Raw genomic sequence first — 15,421 nt, forward strand, 5'->3', positions numbered from 1 at the left:
TAAACCTAAAGACCCCACACCTTTGATATCAAATCGGGATCCGGCCCTAAGAGACAAGGTAGAGGCTCGCAGAAATATCCATCTCCCTCCTGATGCCTGTCCCTATGTAGTGATTTTGACTGGGGTCACAGAAATTTCACCCACTGATGTAGAATCCTTTCAGACACTAAAAAACAAAGTGTGCCACTGGTTATCAAATAATCACCCCCTACCTCCAAATATTTCAAGTACGATCTTAATGGTAGAGAGAGCTCCATGGGTGGGGGGGAACATAAAAAATCTACAAGGAGATTGTGTTGTGGTAACCTTTGAGAACTCACAGGTGGTAGAACTTATCTGCAGAGGAACCTCTCGCTATCAAGCGAGTAGAGTCACTGCTAGGCCTCTCTCGTATTTCTACCTGCCCGTGAATCAAGTGGACACAAGATGGAGTTGGCTAAGGGGTTCACATGAACACAAAACCAGACGGAGGTTTAATCCCCCATGGGAGACACAATCTTGTGGATGGGATGAGGGTGCAGCTGATAGTTGGAACTTGGTCAAGAGAAGAAGAGGTAGACCCACCCATGGTGGATGCGACTCAGGGCCACAAAATGGCTTCCCAAACCATTACTGCCAGACCGTGAATGGGTACGATACCATTTTAATATCCCAATGGTTAACCAGTATGAGTGTCTGACAAATTTGGACTGGGTTGATTGACAAAAACAGTGCAGTTCGCCAATTCGGAGGCAAACCATTCCCATTACTCCATTAGAAAGTGAGATTAGGATCCAGGGTGTGCAGGAGTTAAACATAGATCAAACCCCACTAAATGAGCAGAGTGCTGGTGGAGGGGCATCACCGCACGCAAAATGGGACAAAGTAGGGGGAATGGGTGAGATAACTGTGACAACCTGGAACATTGCTGGTCTTAAGAATAAAGTGGATGATCCTTTTTGGAGGGACTTTTTAAGTACTATGGACATAATAGCCATACAGGAAACATGGGACACACAAAACACACTTTCTGTTGATGGCTTCACTACATTTTTCCTACCTGCAGTTAGGTCTACGCGGGGACGAGCAAGAGGGGGCCTGGTCACTTTAATATCTGCTAAAATTCCGGGGATATATACGGATATAGCTACTGACTGTCCCTATTGCCTTGCGGTCCAAATTACCCATAGGGGTTTCCACAATGTGCTGGTAGTGAATTTTTATAATTCCTTTGATAGGGATCATCCAGTTAGTAACCTGATGATGTTAAATTCTTTTTTGTTTAAATTTAATGAGTCATCAGAGACTGAGTGTACCATCATATTAATGGGGGATTTTAACATTCATGGCTGTCAGGACAAATGTCCTCCTAATGATCTGTTTGGTCCTCCGGATGAGGAAAATACTCATTTTGAGCACTCAGATCAGGGCATTTTCCTGGAAAATATGTTGGCAGAAAATGGGCTGATGTTACCAAAGGGGAGTGATGAGGACATCCCAACATTTATAGGACGTGGCTGCGGGTCTGTGATTGATTATATCTTTTTAAGCAGTAATTGTGGCAGCCACATCAGTAGTTATTCAGTTGTGCGGTCCCATTTTAGCGACCACAATCCAGTTGTTTTAAGGGTTAAAAATGTTATTGTTGCTGTGGAAAGCAGACCGAATTTGGTTGACAAACAGGACATACGGCTGACTGATCAAGCACGCAGAATCAAGTGGTGCAAGATAATCCCAGAGGAGTTCCTTTGTAATCTTTATAATAGTAGCCAGGAGGATTTAAAGCTCTGTATGGATGACAAGGCGGGGGACAGTGTAGTAGTGGAAGCATACAGAAAGGTTTGCCTTGACATTGTCTCCAACCTGACCTGTAAGAGTAGAGGTAAAGCACATGGGAAAGAAGGCTGGTTTGATAAGAACTGTTCGGTGACCAATCGTAAACTGAAAACGGCTCTTAAAGCAAAACCAGTAGATAGATCATTGGTGGCTAACCTTAGGAAAGAATACAAGGCAGTAGTTGGAAAAAGGCGGCGTGAGATTAGAGAGGATGCCTGGGCTGAGTTGACATCAATTGATGTGTTGAAGAGTAGCGCCAAGTTATGGGCCGTGGTCAACCAACCCTATTTTTCTGACTCTAGCAATAATGCACTGGATTGTGGAATTCAAGAAGACAAATGGCACTTGCACTTTAAGTCTGTATATGAACAGGAGTTTCCGGGGGCTGAGGGCTTGACCACCTTTTCCGAAATGCCTTACATTTTAAGAGTTGAAGAGTGTGAGGTGGCTGAGGCCATTGGTAAAATGACTAGTAATAAGGCCCCCGGGCCGGATGGCGTTCCCTCCGATCTTTTTAAAGCTGATATTTATTTTTGGCCCAAAATTTTAGCAAACGTTTTTAATAGAATCTCAAAAACTGGAATCCCAGAGACATGGTCCCAGTCGGTGATTGTCCCCATTTATAAGAAAGGGGTCAGGGGTGACCCTGGAAATTACCGCCCCATATCTCTCATTGACTCAGCAGTAAAAGTGCTAGGGAGAGTGGTTCTGTGTAAACTTACTGTTTGGTTAGAGGAGACCAATACCCTCTCTCCTCTACAGTATGGTTTTAGAAAGGGGCGTAGCACCATCGATCAAAGTTTGAATTTACAAATGCTTATTGGGAAGTCCACTATAGCGAAGCAAGGAGCCCTGTATATCGCCTTCATGGATCTGTCCTCGGCATTTGACCGAGTAAACAGATCCAAGTTGTGGGCCCAGCTTCTTAGAATCGGAATAGATCCTAACATTGTGTATTTTTTAGCAGACCTTCACAGGGATCTTACAGCCACAGTGCGATATGACAGAAAAGGAAACAGCACTGGCAAAATTAGCATTTCCAATGGTGTAAGGCAGGGATGCATTCTTGCTCCCCTGCTTTTTACACTATATATAAATGATCTGGGTGGAGTCTTGGGTGCAGCCTGTAAAGATATCCCAAGGGCTGGGAAGTACCTATTGCCCGCATTATTATATGCAGACGATGCCGCTCTCCTAGCCAGAACTGCAGTGGGTCTCCAAAGCTTGTTGAATTCATTTTTTGATTTTATGACAAATCTTGATTTGAGTGTCAACTATGGTAAATCTCATGTTATGGTGGTGGCCCAAAAAGGGAAGTCTATGAAAAATGTAATGACACTGCATTGTAATGGACATAAGTTGACAAGAGTCGCCAGATTTCCCTATCTGGGGGTTGTTTTTGACGATCGTTCCACGTGGCACCCCCAAATATTGGAGAAAAAAAAAGGTTCTGGCGCGCTCCATTTCAGCGGTGATGGCCTTCTCACGCAAACTAGGGGTCAAACCTCTGGAGGCTGTCCTAAAGGTATATGCTGCTAAATGTATTGCCATAGTTATGTATGGCGCTGATCTGTGGGGTATTAGGCCAGTCAAAACGCTTCAGGTGACAGAGGATAACTTCCTCAAAGCGATTCTCTCCTTGCCAAGATCCATGGCCAGTTTTATAGTCCATCAGGAATGTGGTGTGGACTATTTGGAGGATCGAATCGCTATGGCCCCTCTATTAAAATGGATATCAGTCTGGCTTAACTTGGAACTTGAAGTGAATCATGAAATCTTAAAAGATTGCCTAATGCTAGATCATTGGGACAAGATCCCTTGGTTGAACTATGTACATCAAATATCTGTAAAGTTGGGTCGGCCTGAACTGTTTAATAAACCATCTAACTTGGTGAAAGGTGACTTGAAGTGGGTTAAAAACATCTTTTTGCTGAATCGAGGGATGGACAGAGAAGGCTTGGAGTTGTCAAAGCCTTCTGTCAGGACCCACCAATTGATTGTCTCCTCTGGTCATGACTTGGAACTCTATTTAAAGGTTGTCAACAACTCTAACCATAGATATCTGTTAACCAAGTTTCGACTGGACAAAGTCCACCTGCTAATTTCAGGCCGCCCTGGATGGACCAAGCAACTTGATATAGACTTGTGCAAATGCGATGGCTACTCGATCATGGACACTGCTCATTTCCTGTTTTTCTATGAACATTTTAAAGATATCAGGAAAAAGTTCATTATACCATTGTTAAAGGGGAAAGGGTTCAGGCAAGTCAAGCCAGCTTTAATGCATCTTCAATTATTAGCAGACATATGGGAAATTTACAATGTAGCTACATTTTTAACCATAGCGGTGAGACTCAGTAAAAAGATTAATTGGTCTTAGTAGATTTACTGTAAATATTGACCATTGCTACATGAATCAAGTGTTTTAAATTAAAAAATTTATTTTGATGATGTATATGTTGTTGTTTTTAAACTATGGCATCATGTGCTGCACTTATTAAGGGGTACTTCCTCTTCTTTTATATTGAATTTAATGTTTTTATGCTGCCTGGTGACCAATGGACCAATTTTGTCTGTGGTCTTGTACTTTTATGGTTTCTGTAATTGAATCGAATAAAGTATTTCTTGACTTGACACCATCCTTAATTCCACAGAACAGGGCGTCCTGGAAAAAGGACTTGGGTTTGTCCCCACATCTAACGTAGACAAGTTTAAAGTAAGCTGTGAAGTTAATGAGTTCATAAGGAAAGTCAAGTTGAGAGCATTTATTTCGGAGAAACAGAACGCAAATGAACCAAAGGATGACACTGGACTAAGGAATAAATCATCTCCCCCCCCCCACTCCAGCCACTGACATATCAGTGGATATCCTTGCCTTTCAAAAGGCGGTACTGAAGGAAATTGGAGATTTGGATCCCAGGAATATCAAGGTATTCCACAATACCTCCAGAGAAGAACTACAAGCCATCAAGGACCTCTTATTGAATGATGACCTGGTAATAAAACCTGCGGATAAAGGGGCGCAATAGTAATCCAGACCAGACATGCATATCACACTGAATGTCTCATTTCATTACAGGACCAACGGAACGATAAACCACTGATGACAGACACTACCGAGAGGATCAGGATTAGGCCTGGGCTGTAAATTCCGTTCCGCTCGCGGAATTTGCAGAATTTGGGTAATTTCGCATTTTGCAGAGAACGCGGAATTGCCCAAAATTTCGCCATCCGCGGCTTTGTGTAATTTTTTGCTTGATCGCTCTTTCAAAATGTGTGTTCGCAAGATATTTCTCCCCGAGCATGCAAACAGCATTCGAGAACAGGAACAAAGCATCGCGAAGGGGGGGAACAAGCAATTCCACGTGTTCGCTGAACTTTTGCATGCTTGCGGAGATTTTTTACAGTTTCGTGGAGCTTTGCGTAGCGCGACTACGTAAATTCAACCCACCCCTAATCAGGATATGAGTAGGCAGTATGGTGGAGGAGGCCTTAGCTCATGATTTGCTATCAAAAAAAGAAGGAGATTTCCTGGTGAATAAGAAACCGGTCACACTATATTTTTATACTATCCCAAAAATATATAAAAATCTTGAAAAACCCCCGGGTTGTCCCGATGTTTCGGGAATACGGTCTATCTTGGAACCCCTCTCCAAGTTTGCTAACGCCTTCTTGCGATCCATAGTCCAAGGAACGGAGATATATATACAAGACAGCAAAGACATCCTATGCATGCTCAACACATGATCATTCAATGGAGAAACACAATGCCTCAAAGGACCCCTTTGCTTTTTGTGGTTTTCTTTTCTTCTTTTCTTTTATTTTGTTTCTTGCCCATCTATTACTATGCATTGAGCCAATTAACCCGCCCCACTATCTCTGAAGGTTTGGTTTACTGCCTATGTCTTGTCAGAGATATGGTTTTTCACTTATCATTCATACCATACAGTGTAAGGGATATTTATCTTTGCATTGAGGTTACATCACCCTAGTTGGGAACCTTTTTTCCATGACAAACTAGAGGCAAGACTCCTCAGTTTTGGCCTGCTTCGTATGCCAATAAAGTTGTGTATATTGACAGCTGTCTTTAAAATTTGGAGATTTGGACTGGTCCAACGACCACATCCAGTCAGAGTTTTGGGAGCAGACCCTTTTTATTTATTTATTTCACTGTTGCACCAATACCACCCAAATAACATTGACTTCGTTTTTTGGAATCCCGGAAGCCATCAACTTCTCTACCATAGTCCAAGAGGTACGGTCTACTTTTTTTTCATTCTGGCCACGTAAACGACGCATCACGCTGACACGTAAAGTGATACTTATAAAGCGCAAACTGTCACTCCGAAAGGAGCCTCCTGGCGCTGTACAGATAACGAACTTAGCAATGGAGAATGAAGACCTAGATGAAGGCTAAACAGAGTTTGTCTGATGCTCCATAAATCCGGGTCTTTAGGGCCTTCTTGAGCTGCATTTGAGGTTCTATCGATCTCAATTTGTTTGGCATGAGATTCCAGGACTTTGCACCTAACACAGTTGCAGATTTTTCTCCCCGAGTTTTAAGTTTAAAACCCGGCGGTTTGAGTAGGTTTGTGGACAAGGATCGAAGTGTCCTTGTTGTAATGTATGGTGTGAATCGAGTAGAGAGATATACTAGCCCCAGTCGACGGATCACTCTGAAGGTGGTGACAAGAAATTTGAATAGAATTCTCTTGTGTAGCGGGAGCCAAGTGAAGAGTTTTCAGCTCTGCTGAGGCTGAAGCCCTACGGGGAAGTTTTAACACCAATCTGGCTGCTGCGTGCTGCACTACCTGCAGCCTCTTCAGGGTTGATTTATTAACCCCTGCCAGGAAGCTATTACAGTAATCTAGGCGCGAAAGTATCAGCGCCACCACAACTGTTTTCCTCGCTAAGACCAGAATCAGATCAAATAATTTTTTTGAGGTTTTAATTAGGATGAAGCAGGTCCCTGCCACCTTAAGTGCATGGGAAAGGGAGGAGTCAAACAACCCCCCAGATTTTTGGCCACCTCCACAGTGGATGGGGGGGCTGCTACATCCTCCGTCCAACAAACCTTGAGTTGAAAGGGATTTTTTTTTCCTATTGGCAGGATTTCTGTCTTATCCGTGTTACATCGGAAGTAATTGTTTTTCATCCATTTGATGCCCTCCGTAAGACAGGATTTGAAGTTGTCTTCTGCTTCCGTGGAGTTTTTATCAAGGGACAGGATCAGCTGCATATCGTCAGCGTAAGATGTTGTCTCAATCCCATAAGATGAAATGAGGGAGGTAAGCGGAGCCATGTATATATTGAATAAAAGTGGGCTAAGTGAGGAGCCCTGTGGGACTCCTGTCGTGATGGTGCGTTCTGAGGAGAGGAAGGGGCCAAGAGAGGCTGCTTGACTCCGATTGGACAGGAAGGACTTGATCCAGGCCAGTGCCGTGTCGGTAATGCCGCCAGATTTTAGTCTGGCCAAGAGTATATCATGGGAGATGGTATCAAAGGCGGCAGACACATCAAGAAGGATCAGCACTGCCTTCCTGCCATTATCTATGATGAACTTCAGAGTGTCTGATATCTGTAGAAGTGCTGATTCTGTCGAGTATTTAGGGCAAAAACCGGATTGTCGAGGGTGGAAAATCTGAGATGTTTCACAGAAATTAGAGAGCTCCTTATATACCATTCTTTCAGTAATTTACCCATATTGGGCAGTTGGGATATAGGCCTAAGATTGGAAAAATTGGAAGGGTCCATATTTTGTTTTTTCTTTAGTGGCTTCACTATGGCAAGTTTCTACTCATCGGGCACTATGCCAGAGGAAAGAGAGGAGTTAACAATGTCATTAATCACTGGATTTACTATATCCATGATTTGATGTAATGTCGTGGTGGGCAGGCATCCAGTGGCGAACCTGATTTGCACGCTAATATAGCTGCGTGTGTATGTGAGGGCGTAACATTTTGGAAAACATGAAGGGTGGGCCTATTATGCCTATGGGCCAATTCCTGTTCATTGAAGTTCTTGTGTACTTGGAGTTCCAAAATCCTTCTGGATATTTTTAATCTTGTCCTCAAAAGAAGTTGCAATATCATTGCAAGAATTTGAGAGGAAGGAATTTCTGCGTGTAAGGTTTTGGGGTCAATAAAGGATTTTACGATTGAAAATATCTTGTTTTGATTTTGCTTCGCCATGGCTATTCTGTTAAACAAATTATATTTTTTTGCTAATTTAATAGCTGAATAATATTGTTTCCTCTGAGTTTTAAAAATATGCAAATTAGCTTCCTCGTATCCCCTTCTCCATCTACGTTCTAGTTGTTTGCAGTGAAGATGCTGCTTCGCCAGATCTTTTGTAAACCATGGGTCATTGTGTGCTTATGTTTTGCCCCTTCTAGTAGTGTGCTTGGTTGGAATTAATTCCTCACTTATAGCCATCATCCAAGTATAGAAACAGTGGGAATCCTCTACTGGCTGGCCATTAAGAGCTGGCATATTTTTTTGGGCAATTATAGATAGATTGGGGTTAGTAGCTAGCAGGTGCCATTTACGCCTGGGTGCCGCCATAGGACTGTTCATGGCTGCCTGTACTGTCTTGGGTATTAAGATTGTCAGGGGGATAAAAGAATGGTCTGACCAAGCCTGCGGGGCAGGTGCCTCTGTCTGAAGTGAGGTAAAATTGGAGTAGACTCCATCAAATGTATGTCTGCGCCCTAACCAGCTGATTCAGGCCAAGGGGAGTAATTGCTTCAAAAAAAGTGGTGACCCCGGGTCGTGCCCGCATTCTAAGTGCAGATTTATATCTCCGAGCATGGTAAAATTGGCGTATATAAGCAGAGCGTGACTGAGTGATTCCCCTAGTGAGTCAAGAAAGGCACTGCTATTGCCATGAGAGTGATAGATCAAAGCCCCAGACAAAGAGAATGATCCATTTATGGCACAGCGGAAGCCAAGGCTTTCTGCTCCCTTAAGCGTGTGTAGGTTAAAATGTTTCCATTATAGTGAGTCCCTGTGAATAATGGCCAGCCCTCCTCTCCTAATGACCTTTCTGTCCTTTCTACAGATCGTATAGTTAGGGGGAAAGGCAGTTGCAATATCTGGGTTGCAGTCTTCTTTTAGACAAGTTTCAGTTATACATAGAAAGTCTAATTCTTTTTCTATGATTAGTTCTCTAATGTCAAGTGCATGTTTAACTAGGGAGTGTGCATTGATTAATCCCCCCTTTATAAAAGCCTGATGGTTAACAATTTTGTTTTTTACCATTGTGTGTTTGATTTCAGTGAGTGGTAACTGTGCTCGGCATTCCCAGCAGGTTACAGGGTCTCTGATTTTGTGTACATCCATGTAGTATCCACACTTATTTTTATTATTTGAATTCTTTAATGAAGTCGGCAGAAATACCTTATCTGATTGAAAACCAGCAGCGGTGCAGGCGCTGGACGCAATCCGGACGGTCGCAGATGGGCTTGCCTTTGGTGTGCCATCGGCACGCCGCCGGCATGCCCGCTGCGCGCGTCCGCTGCGCATCGGCGCCATTCCCCACTTTTAAACAGTGAGGCCGGTTTGCCTATGGAGAGACTAGACCATCTCAACACGCACAGTTACATGCCGGTTGCTTCTACTAAAGACTGCTATCACGCATGATTACTAAGCGGATAGTTTAATACTACTTAGAGCTGTGAAATTGGTAATTGCACTAGGAAAAATACCGATTCTTTGGTTTTAAAAATTTTATTTTTACTGCTTTTGAGCTTTTTAGACATTGCATCGTTCTCACTGTATTTCCCTGCTCACCTGTATCGTCACACTCGCCTCTCCTTTGGGTCATACGCCGGCATCCGGGTCCGCCACGGGGTTTCCCCGATTGATGTGGAGGATGCCGGCGCCTCTGATCTTCCTCACCAGGCAGCTGGGAGCTGTTAGGGGCGGAGTCGCTGGTTAGCGCTCTAGCTCTCCCAGCGCTTTATAATTGGCACGCCGTTCCTCTCACGCAGCGGACGCGCCCAGCAGGGGCGTGCAGCAGGTGCGCCTAATGCAAGCTCGTCTGCGCCCATCCGCGGCTGGCCGGGGCCAGGGGCCAAACACTATGCCTATTTTATTTCTTACACAGCAATCGAGCTGAGACACCCACATGATAACTGCCCTATCAGCACCAGCGCCAAGGCTCATATGCACAATACAGGAATTCTCAACCCAAGGAACTCCTTTCCTGATCTCTCTGCCCTATTGGCTGAGCAGAGCTCTCCCGCCAGATTTAAAGATTCACCCGAACCTACCACCCGTGCCTCAGGAAAAAAGGACCCTAGTAATCAGCTACTTAAACACCCGCTCAATGGCTAAACACCTACTAGAAATATTCCAGCTACTTGACTCTGACAAACCAGACATACTTCTTTTGTTTGAAATATGGCTCACTACAGAGTCTGTACCTGATATCCTTGCAGCAGTGCCCACAGGCTACTACATACTTCAAGCCAATAGGCCCTCGGGGAAGCCTGGAGGCTAAGTTGCAGCCATCATCCACCATAAACTTAGGTTTACCGCTCTAGAAATCGCTGGCATACCCTCAGTTGACAGCCTCATTATAAAATTTGAATCACCCCAATCCCCTTTTTTCTGTGCTCTCTTTTACCGACCCCCCCCATCACATGCCCTGTGTAGGAAGGTGGCTACCTGACTATGGTTACCCCAGATTTTTTGCCTTGTGTTTAGCTGGTTTTTGACTTAGTTGACCTGGTTCCCTGCTAATCAGGGCCCCAGGCCATCTGCTCTCTCTGTAAAATGGATTCCATGTACCCTAGGTACATACCACAATTGGAAATGGACTCCTTGTCAGCCCCTGTACCATGCACTATAGGTGCCCAGGGCATAGGAGCCACCAAGGCCTACCAGGGGCTGCAGCATATCTTTTGCCACCCCTGGCTGGTTCTTAAATTGACACAACTGGCTGATCACTCAGCTGGGGTAAGGTGGTGTAATCACCCCTTGCTTAGATATAGTATACCTATATTTAAACCTATATCTGGACACATATAAACCTGTGAGCCACTCCTATGGAAGGCCTCATCAATCCTGGAGGCAGAGTGCGTGGTTTAATGTGAGATGGAGCTCTAGCATGAGCTGAGCCTGTCTGCAGCCGTCGGGAACAAATCCCTAAGCTGTTTCAGGATAATGCCATACCATATACTATTAAGTGCATTATAATCCTCGCGGTTATACAGCAACTTTGGTTTGGCTTTATCAAAACATGTCGTGTAAGGTGTCATACGATTTCGAATACTATCCCCTCGCCAGTTCTGGCGACGGGGATAGCATTCCACCCCTCTAGAGGGAGAAGACATGTTACTTTACTGAAATGCGGTTAATTTCTAAAAGTGCCTCAGATCCACAAAATGGATGCTTCTGCCACAGACACAAGTCTGACCCCCTGAAGCTGACCGAAACTCAGCCAAAGGGGCCTGGACAAAGGGTTTCCTGTCGCAGGGAGGTGTCACACCCCCCCAGACAGGAGATAGTGGATTGTAGCAGGGAGGTTTGAAAGAAACCAGACACTGCATGGGGAGCACAAGGCTGCCCCTTAAATAATCCGGTCAAACCGGTTCTGGGGCACACCAGCCCCAGTCCCAGCGCGGCCTGGATCAAAGGAAAGGGGTGTATCCACCCCCTTCCTGGGTCCCACCCATAGGAGGGGACCTAGCAGGTAATCCAGCCCCCCAGATTCGAATAAGAGTGTGAGCAGTGCCAATACACTTCAGATTATCCTGATGAAACATAAGAAACGAAACTCTGGACCCTTCGACATCCTACTCAACGTAGAAGACTGAAGAATCTCCCTTGTGGCCAAGGAGTGACCACCCTGTGCAAACAGGCACCATCCAGCACCTCGACGTCTGCTTTGTTGCAGTTCCCGCCGGAACTCGAGCGACAGAGATCGACGAGATCAAGCTTGCCTGCCTTCTAACAGCCCGATCCACAGTCCCTGCAGAGCCGAGACCCTTGTAGACGACCGGAAGCGTGGAGCACGCCATCTTGGAAAGACCACGATACGCTGACCGTGCAGCCCACGAGTGACCCTCGAAGCTGTACACCGGGGTTTGAGAAGCCCCAACCCTGAGCCACTCTTGCACCGAAGCTCACCCCTCTACACTCGACGAGTGCTGCGCGGGGCCCTTCTGCTTCTTTTGGCTCAATGCGTTGGCCCGGTCACTTGCCAGCCAGCTTGTGGCCCCTGTGCCGACGAAACTTGAATTACGACTTGCGATTCTGGTTGCTCCAGATTTGCACCCGCTCCCCTGAAAAGGAGCCCCCACTCTGACCCTCCTGGTCCGAGTGAGAAGCAATCTTCCAGTTCCGCGTGGATTGCTTTTGCCAAGTGTTGTTTGCTCCAATCTTGAAGCCGACAGCGCCGACGGCGAGAACCTACGTGGGACAGATCGTGACCTGCTCCTGGACTTCGTAGATGCCCCAGAGCCCACGTGACAGCGGAGAGAAGCTCCTCGACAACCACCTGATTGCGCCCGACATTGCCTGGTTCCGTCCTGGTTCCACCCTGGTCACTGCTGAGTGACCCAGACTCTGTCCCCTCTGCTTTCAGGTACTTTTCGACTTCGATCCACCCTTGGACCCCACCGGACACTTCTCCTTCACAGCGCCTGCAGCCTCTTCAGCTCCAAGCACCAAGGATCAGCGTGACGAAACCTGACACTACTTCGACCCTGTGCACCCGCTTCCTGTGGGTGAGGTAACATTGCAACGCCGGTGTTCCCACACTGGTACACACCTCTAGGGTCTGTGTCTTAAGTTTTGTCCCTCTAGGTTCAGCGTAAGTGTCCTTAAAATCTATTTGTGTAACTTTTACGCACCATTGACTAACATTGGTGCATGCGTGCGCTTTCAGCACTGCACCCGAATCCCGCGGGCTTTTCCCGACTCCCTAGGCCCTAGGCCTAACCACTGTTCGATTGGTATCTCTTATACCACTTGTTTAGTATATGGTCTGAGTGGCCCCTCGCCCTCATCCATAATTGTGCAACTTTGTATGTTATACTGTGCTTTTGATTTAACGCTTGTGCCCCTTTATTCATAAAGAGTACTGGGGATTATTTTGAGTAATAAATACATATATTTTTATAATATATACTTGTGTGGTGTCCTTTCATTTGATATTACAGGATTGTGATTGGTAAAACAGCTAGCTTAACACGACCTCTTGAGTTAAGCCTTTAAGGCTGCTTAGTCTATGCTACCATTAAGATAGCTTGTCTATAAGGTGGACTTACAACCAGACACCATAAGGGGTTATTTGGACTGATACAAGGTGGTTCCAGAATTGGAAACATCATATATCAGGCCAACTTCTCACACCCTGTTTTCCCTAACTGCTGGGTGAAATGATCTGCCAACTAGTTATCAATCACGCTAAGATTATTATTATTATTTTTTTATTCTGTTTATTGACATTTTTCAAGACATAACATGTCCAAAATGAACAAAACATACAGACCTACATGCTACCGCATCCCGCATCCCATAACAATCTTTTACATGATCAGTACAGACAAGACACTACTCAGGACAATGAGGCAAATAATAACAGGCTATAGAGAGGGGTACAGCATAAAAATTAGTCAGTTGGAATATTTTGTAAATAGGTGACCAGATATGACCAGTAGTCCCTGGGACGTGAACCAGACGGCAGTTCCTCTTCATAGGTGGTGAGCATGTCGTGGCAATATGCCATGTCACGAAGCCATTGACATGTAGTGGGCGTGTTTTTACTATCCCAACATAAGGAAACTCGCCTTTTAGCTATAATCAGCGCAATCAAGCAAAATGTATGCTTCATGGCCCGAACATTGCTCAATAACCCCAGGATACATGTGCGAATGGAACAGTTAATAGACACCTCCACCATATCACTCAACATTTGTGTAACTTGTTTCCAATAAGCCTGTATTAGCAGACAGTGCCATGCCAGGTGCAGGAAGTCTGTGGACTCAATCCCACAGCGTTTGCAGCGCGCATCGGGTCTAAGACCATACTTGTGTAGCCTTGCCGGCGTGTAGTAAGTTTGGTGCAGATATTTATAATGCAAGATTCTTAAATTACCATTAGGCGTCAGCATTTCTGTAAGTAAACAAGATAACTTCCACTCCTCTTCCGTGAGAGGGTCGTCTAGTGCCTCATTCCATCTTGTCCATGCCCTAAGTGTTGTGTCTGCTATCTCCTCTTGAATCGTAGTATATAAACGTGATACTAATCGTTTATTATTAGGGGAAGTGATGATCAGTTGAAGTGCATTCAGTTGTGGGGGTTCCTCCGGATATGTAGTGTAGTGTTGTTTAACCGCCCCCATGAGCCGATGATTAGTGAATCGGAATGGCAACGTTTGATTGCTAATATAATCAAAATCTCGTAGTTGTTTAAACATTCCATCATGGTAAAGATCACCCATCGTGTCCAGCCCTACCTGCTGTAATATCCTCGTTCCCACCTCTTCTTGGGTAACAGACAAGTTTGGGTGATGGTGTAATGGAAGGGCAGGTGCATAAAGTGGGATCTTATGGGACACCTGGCCTATTTGATGCCATGCAGCATTAGTAGCGTCCACTGTGTTAATATCTTTGGTATGTAATTGAGGTCGTTTGTGGGTTATAACTGCTGTTAGTGGGATAGGTAGTGCGTCGCTTTCCTCTATTGCCGTGTGTGTAAGATAGGAAGTCTTATGGTACCAATGATGAGCATACTGCGCCTGTGCACATTAATAATAGGGACGAAAGTCTGGGACTTTTATTCCCCCTCTTGAATATGGTAGTGTAAGCGATTCAAATCTGGCCTGTTTACCCACCCAAATAAGTTTGATCAATAGTGAGTGAAGCTGACGGAACACTTCCGGCGGAGGTGTGATGGGAATATTGTTAAATAAATACAGGAACATTGGGAGCACTACCATTTTCACAATTGCTAACCTATCAGCCAATGACAGCGGTAGTTGGATCCAGCGAACAATTCAGTCACCAATATTGTTAATAGCCCTTCCATAGTTGGCACGAATAACAAGTTCCGGGTCCCGATGATACCACACTCCCAGGTACCTCACTGGATCTGATTGCCACTCTAGGGGACATTCAGTGGTGTGCAGAATTGTGGAGTCTGTGAGAGGGATAATAATAGATTCGTCCCAATTTACTTGAAGGCCAGAATGTCTCCCAAATTGAATGTATTCCCGCAACAAGGGGGCTAAATTAATTTCCGGATCACGAACATATAATAACATATCGTCCGCGTACATAGATATGTGTAAAGGTCGTTCTAAAAATTGTAGGGCGGAGTAGTGGTGGCCTTGTCTAATTTTGCAAGCTAAGGGCTCCAGGCAAATAGTAATGGGGATAGTGGACACCCTTGCCTAGTCCCACGCGCTATAGGGATAATATCAGAGATATAATCATTTATGCGAATCCGAGCAATAGGTTTAGTATAAAGCAATTGGACCCACTGCTGGAAAATCGGGGGGAAGGCCATTCTTTTAAGGACTGTCAGTAGATAGGGCCATTCTATTGAATCGAATGCTTTAGCCGCATCCAACATGACAGCGGCCACAATAGTGGTAG

Source organism: Lissotriton helveticus, chromosome 12 (genome assembly GCF_964261635.1).
Source record: "Lissotriton helveticus chromosome 12, aLisHel1.1, whole genome shotgun sequence".
Classification (NCBI taxonomy): Eukaryota; Metazoa; Chordata; class Amphibia; order Caudata; family Salamandridae; genus Lissotriton; species Lissotriton helveticus.